The sequence below is a fragment of the Chinchilla lanigera genome, unplaced genomic scaffold (assembly GCF_000276665.1).
Source record: "Chinchilla lanigera isolate Chin_1 unplaced genomic scaffold, ChiLan1.0 scaffold00002, whole genome shotgun sequence".
Lineage (NCBI taxonomy): Eukaryota > Metazoa > Chordata > Mammalia > Rodentia > Chinchillidae > Chinchilla > Chinchilla lanigera.
The window spans coordinates 55,088,004-55,095,626 of NW_004955403.1; the positions used below are offsets into that span (position 1 = coordinate 55,088,004).

A 7,623-nucleotide genomic window follows, 5' to 3' on the forward strand; every position below is an offset into this window, starting at 1 on the left:
AGCACGGCTTTTAAAACTTTCCTTAGTCCACGTCTGCAGCATGCGAGGTTCCAGCCGTCTCAGGAAGGGGTCACAAGCACACATGTCCCGATTCCTTTCCTTTCCCTCCCCTCTCTGCCTACCTTTGAAATTATGTTTTTGTAAAAAAATACATTTATCTAAATGTTCAAATGTGTTTGCGTTTTAGCTCTAGTAGCTGATTACCTCGTTATCTTTTCAGTGCTTGTGGGAGGAAGCGACGTATCAGTCTCTCCCCTTTCTTTCCCCTGCAGTGTTTGCTTTCTACTTCAGCCACCTCCAGGGGCTGGTACTTGTTTGTTATCTGTGATGTTGAAGGTTTTCTTTGTGCTGAACATTTTTTTCTCTTTATTCTCTGTTCTTATATTTGCATAGCCTTGCCTCTATTTTCATTGGTTTACACTTCTGTTCTTTCCTTGGGTTTTCAAAGGAAAATTTAGAAAATCTTGAAAAGTGAGAGAACTAATGCATGTTTTATTGATTTTCAATTCCCATGTATGTATAATAATGCCTATGCCACACAGGCTCCGACAGGCTCTATTTCTATTTATGAATGTCTTCGCATTATTTTATTTCTTTTTCTGTCTCATGCTGTTATTTCTAACTGACTCTTGCACTTTATACAAGCATATTATTTAATTGTAAAACTGTGAAGATTGAGTAAATACCTTTTCATTTCTGAGTTTTGGCTCAGGTAAACTATGATTAAAATATGGACTACAATTTTTTTCAAACTTTTGGAATTCATTATGTCTCACTTTATTGCTTACCATATACTAAATTCTAGCCAAAGTTTATTACACTTAGGATGTATAATAAATTACACTCCTCTTTTTAAATGTGCTCATAGATATAATAAATTACACTCTTCTTTTTAAATGTGCTCATAGATATAATTCTTTTAGGTCAAATCTGTTAATCATAGAGAAATCTGCCTAACAACTTTGGCATCTACATATAATTTTACAACTGATTGAGGTGCATTTCTTCTACTGTTGCTTGATGGTGAGCTTGTATTTCTCCTTTACTGCTACCATTTTTGTTTTACATATTTTGAATTTAACTCATTACTGAATATGAAATTAACACTTTATTTGTTCCCAGCAAAGCCTTCCCTCTGTCAGCACAATGCGTCTGAGTCTGGAAGAAAGCCTTGCCTGAAGCCGCTCTTAGGTTTGATAGTTTTATTTCTTCCACTGTTTTAATTTTAAAATTTTTGTGAGCTTATATTTAATCCATGTCCCTGTAACCAGACTAATTTCTCAATCTATTCTGCTTACTTTTATTTAACATATTCTGTGGATGAGGGAGAGGCCCTCACCAGGACCTGACCATGCCGGACCTCAAGCCTCAGAGGTGGGAGAGCATGTGTGCTGTTGAAGCTATCCTGCTTATTTGCATTTATCATGTTTGGTGTGCTTTTCAAGAAATACAACATTAGCAATATTCAGCTTTCAGAAGTGTTCTGTCACTTTCTTGTTTTTTTATATGTTAAGATATGTTTTAAACAAATTTACTTTTATTTAATTTTTCTGTTATACTAGCTTGACAGCTGATATAGACCCAGCTATCTATCAATCATCTATCTATCTATCTATCTACTCATCTATATAAATGTTTCCATAACTTAATTTTACCAAACTTGTCAGGGACCATCAACACATTCCTATTGTTTTATATATTCAATATTCAGTTATATTCATGCTCCAACTCACCCTGTCTAGCAGTCACCACTCCCGACATTCCCAATTTGCAAATCAGGAGCATTTTAAATGCTTTCCTTTTAAAATATCCTTTAGGGCTGGGAATTTAGCTCAGCAGCACAGCGCCTGCCTGGCAAGCACAAGGTCTTGAGTTCGATTCCCGGTACTAAAATATCTTTTAGTATTTTACCTAGGTGGGTTCTGCCTGTGGTAAATTCCTTTTTTGTTACATTATTTGTTTTTTCCTGGAATCATCTGCACGTAACCTCATTTTAAAGGATATTTCCCTTGTATGTCAAAATCTAGGGTGTTAGTTTTCTCTTCTTCTCCAATGCTTGGTGTTTCCCACCCTTTGTTTTCTGATTACCACTGACTCTGTGGAGAAGTCAGCTGTCCTCAGGGTCACACGCCTCTTCTTGTCTGTGTGGCTTTTGTACTACAGAATAAACTCTTTTTACAGAAGTTTTAAATGTACATACTTGGAACGACAAATGCAGGAGATGATGCAGAAGGAGTGATATGGGAAGAGAAAATACTCAAGATCACCCCAAAGTGATGGGCCTTCCTGAGAGAGGGGTGCACACAGCAGGGGGCATGGTCTGTGTTTAGGCCCAGAGGACGGTAATTGCAGGAGTCAGCCCTCACAGTGGACAAGTGTAGTTCACGCTGGTGAGGGACAGTGGGCATGCCGCAGCCATGAAAGGAAATTCAGGATGCCCAATACCGAAGGGCACAGAAGTGGGAACATTTGGGATGTGTCCTCCTGGACATGTGGGGTGCTCCGTGGTGCATGGTGGTAGGGCCTACAAGCAGAAGGAGCCAGCAGGAGAAACCACTGAGGAGTTCACTCTCCCTGGGTCACTGGTGCTGCCCCGGCCATGGCTTGCACAGCCTCTGGGCTCTTCCAGAAGTGCACATCACCAAGCGGGTCCTCAGTCATGGCGTAAAAACAGTCCTCCCCCCACAGTGGCCTGGTGAACATGCTAGGTGTGGGAACTCTCTGGAACAAGGAAGCAGCGCCATGCACCTTCCTGAAGCATTTGAGAACCTGGCATTTATTTCTGCACTTTCAGCCGGAGGGATTATGGTGCAGCGTCTCTCACTGCCATCACACATTCGCCTTGTGAGAAGGAACAGCAGCCGCCCATTTTCCAGGCGCGGCCAAACAAGTGTCCCAGTAGTGTGTTTCTTAGTGTTTGCTGCAAGAATGGATGAGGACAAAGCTACATATTTGTGCAGCCCAAAGCGACCAGTTTCCATACACACCAGAGGGCAGCTGCTCTGCAATGGGAATTTTCTTCTGGTTCCTCTCTGCAATATCTTCTCTTGCTGGGATGCCAAAGCACCAGTGCCACCTTTGCCTAAGTCTTGATTCACCCACGTCGTCTACTTTATGGCTGTGAGGCATGACCCCTGAAACATGGGCCAAAAGTCATCCACCTGATTTTCAGCTTGCTACCGGGCTTGCTGAGAACAGGCCAGGGGTGATGAAGGATGGGCTGGAAGGGCCTGGACTCTCTGCTTAAATGGAAAAGACTCTCTCAGATGGTCACGGTGCGTGTGGACAAAAAGTTACCGAGGCGCCACAGTGACATAGCTGATCCATTTAACTCTACAGCAGTGGCAACAGAATTTGAGAATCAAGATATGATTCCTGCTGATGAGCAAGGGTTTGACCCATGTCAGAAGAGGTGGAATGCTGAGTGCCTTCAGCCCCTGACTCATTGGAAAAGGTGGCTCAGCTTCAGGACCTCGGACTTGAAGAGGGAAGAGGCTCTCTTCAAGGAAGCCACTGTTCCATCTCACTGGCTCCGGAGTTGGATCTCAGAGAGGATGTTTACAGTATGTCCTGAGCAGAGACAGACTCAAGAAGCTCTGCAGGAACCAAGAAGACACAAGAAAAAGACCTGGTGAATATCAAGTTCTGCCACCATGTTCTGCCAGACAGCACTGCTGTGAATGCTGTCACACATAAACTGTTACACGGCTTAGCTTGGCTAACTTCCGTCTTCCCAACAGCGTGCAACCCATCAGGGATGCTTCTGACTCTGAAACTTAAACTTGTGACCTCTATAGCAGTGGTGGCGAAGCATTTAGACACCAAGTCCCCAGACTGCAGCCCAAAACCCATTTGTTTATCACAAAGTGCCAGCCCTACAACTCAACCTGCACATGGAGGTTTTAATTACAAATAACTGTAATCCAGGGCTCAACTGCTGGGGAGGCTTGGTTCATGTGGTGACCGAGAGGGCTCTGATTGGCCCTCGTAGGTTTGCTACTACAGCTCAGAGGCATTAACTAACACTTTAACTGTGATTCCAAACCCAGCTGCTAACTTCTTAACATCTAAGTCTGTTTCTCAAAAAATTTACCACTAACTTTGTCCATGAAGTCCTTTTAATTCTCACCACACTACACAAAAGTTGATGCTTTCAAATCTGCTCATCGTTCTGTAGCGGAAACAACCGTGTCAAGTATAAATAAGATTATTTAGGGTGGCATTAAATATGTTCATTTTTATTCTTTGGTACATGTAGACACTTCAGTTCTTTAATTATCTATGGTGCTCTTGTTATGGGTCTTTCCAACTTCCTGAATAAATGTAAGTTTGTGAAGCCACAGAGCACCCCTGGTCTGTCCCAGCCATTCCCGCTCTGTAGCCCCTTGTCCTTGTAAAGTAAAGATGCTAAATAAATGCTTCCTCTCTGGGGAAATAAACTAGAAACACTTCCTGTCATTGAGAATGTTTCAGTATGGCTTTGTAATACTTTTCTTTTAAGTTTTTTGTCAATTCTTAATTTTCAGGGAAAAAGCGGCTCATGACAGTTCTGTATTATGTGCTGTGATCAGCTTTCTGCTCATGCCTGGTGTGCTCAGCATCCTGGGCCTTTTCTTCCAGCCTCAGGACCACCTGGGGTAAGATATACCTGCTCTCTCTACTCCCCCCAAGGTGCACATCACTCACGGTCCCTGCATGTTGTTTACTATGCTTTACTCTGGCAATGGCTTTATGACTTCAAACAATTGTTTTGTGGAAGAGTGCTGGTGTCACAGTGGGACCAATTACTTCTTTGCAAATATTCACAAGTGAAGCAGCTATTTTAGTCCCTTCTTTAATTTGAAATTTAGTCCAGAGTAAAGTTCTTGCTACCTCTAAGCTCCCAGATACTTCTGACAGTTAGATTTGTATGATTTCAGGAGGGAGAAATGCACTCTTCAACTTGGTCTGGTCATTTATAATGATGCTCTTGAATTCAGAAGTTTAAGGAAAATATTTTGTTGTGTAAACTGGATTTCATTTTCTAGACCTGGGTGTTTATAATCAATTGTAAACAATTTCAACTTAGAATTGCCTGACAAACTCTATCAACTTAAAATTGCCATGTAGTCTCATGGAAGTCAGGTCATGTTAACATTAATGTCCTTTCTAGCACTCAAGTTCTATAAGTCCAAGTTAAAAATCTCATAGTAACTACAAATCTTATTACAAATAAAAATCATGGGTTCTATTTTATGGAGTATGAAATTTTTATGTGTCATAGAGTATCTCTCTTCAATCTATCAACATTTGTGTAGGAAATAGATATCGAGCTTCTTGAACTAAACAAAATGAAAATCAGAATATATATACTATACTATATTTATATACTAACACGTGAGGAAAGACTACTGTTATCATGGTGTAGCTCTACATTTTTGGCAAATTATTTAGAAGCATGGCTGTGTTTTAAATAGTGAAATCAAATTGTAGACTCTTCAAAAATTTTAGGAAATTAGAATTTTTAGAAAGCTGTTATTAGTATTTAATAACTTAAAAATGTACTCAATACTCTAACAGAACACCTTATTCTAGAAAGCAGATGAGCAAATTGTAAGTTATAAACAACAGTGCTAACCTAAGGCACAGCCAGTTACCTTTTAATGAATTTATTTTAAAATAGTTTGGATCATCTTTATCCACTATAACTGGTTTTAGGCAACTGCACATAAAGGCAAAGCTTGGACCCTTTGGTATGGTGTATTTTTCATTGCTCCTCTCTTCCAACTTCCTTTCCACGTGTCTAGTTTATTGTAGGGGAAAATATGACAGCTCTGGGCAGTGTAAATATTTCACAGTAGCTGGCTTCCAAAGTGGGAATGAAACTTGAAAGCAACCCTGGAGGCCTGACTTGGGTACCCAGGTGTCACTGGCCTTGACCTCTGCTTGCTTGACCCTATCAGAGCCCATCCCAGCCCCATGCAGACCTGGTGTGCTCAGGGAGGCAGGACCTCCCTTGGTCATCTTCAGAGATGACTGCAGGATGAAAAATCATGAGTATTAGGAGTGAAAAGAATTAGACTGCTACGCAGAGCACAAAGGCCCCTGTGGTGGCTGGTGGCTGGTTCCGTCCTGACAGAAAGCCTTCCACCTTCAATCTCCTGAGGAAAATGCCTGCACATCCTGAACAAGGGGAGCCTGCACCTCAAGGATTCATCCTGCTGGAATTCCTGCCCATTGGAAGAAAACCCTGAAAGGTCCTTTCACTTTCAGGTCACCGAGGCATGGCTTCTACTGCAGTGGACTTGTGTCTGACCCTGTACCTTGTCTCTGCCCTCGGGCTACCACAGATAGTGAAATGAAAAGCAACCCTAATTGTTTTCCTGCACAGTAATATTACAGCTGGCTTCCTGGAGTACAGCTAGCTATACTCAGTACCGAAAGAGACAAAATTAAGTATTTACTCTGATGAGATTTGGGGGCGGACTTAACCCCACTGCCTGGCTGGTGGTGTAGGCCCCAGAGCCAGCAGTATGCACACTGTTGAGATTTATTGGCACAAGGTGCTGGTCTGAGTGCTAAATTTTTCTTGGAGGTAAATGGGGATGATTTTTCTAAAGCATACGTTATTTAGTGAGATGCACCAGGCTTTTGAAAGCTATAGAGGCCACAGTATACAAATAGACACACCCTCTTCAGTAAAATCTCATGTGGAAACGTTGCCTGATGTACAAATTCAAATGAAAGCTTCTAAACTTCTGGCTGAGACAGAACACACACAAAAATCATAATTACCATTACATGGGCAGGATATGTTCAAGAAATCCACTGCTCAGCGTAATGACTGTATCTAATGACAGTATGTACAGTATATGTGTACATACACTATATCTAATGACAGCACATACAGTATAAGTGTACATGTACTATGTCTGATGACAGAATGTACAGTATATGTGCACATACACTATGTCTACAGAGAGCACGCACAGTATATGTGTGCATATACTACATCTAATGACAGCATGTACAGTATATGTGTACATACAGTATATCTAATGACAGCATGTAGAGTATATGCATGCATACACTATATCTAATGACAACACATACAGTATATGCATGCATACACTATGTCTAATGATACCATGTAACAGTATACATACATGTGTACATACACTATATCTCATGACAGCACACACAGTATATGTGTACATACACTATATCTAATGACAGCATGAAGAGTATATGCATGCATACACTATATCTAATGACAACACATACAGTATATGCAAGCATACACTATGTGTAATGATAGCATGTACAGTATCTGTGTACATACAGTATATTTAACAAAAACACACACAGTATCTGTGTGCATACACTCTATCTAATGACAGTACATACAGTATCTATATACATACACTATATCTAATGACAGCATGCACAGTATCTGTGTACATACAGTATATCTAATGACAGCACACACAGTATATGTGCACATGCAGTATATCTAATGACAGCATGCACATTACATGTGCATGTACAATATATCTAATGACAGTACATACAGTACATTCTTGACAAATGTAAAGAGAAAGAGCATTATGTGTTCTCACTATGAAAGTGACAACTAACTCCACA

General features: G+C 40.8%; 1 pseudogene; it reads left to right on the forward strand.

The window, feature by feature from the left end:
• The first annotated feature begins 2,490 nt into the window (after nt 1–2,490).
• LOC102023659 lies at nt 2,491–3,635 on the forward strand (annotated as a pseudogene).
• Nucleotides 3,636–7,623: the final 3,988 nt, after the last annotated feature.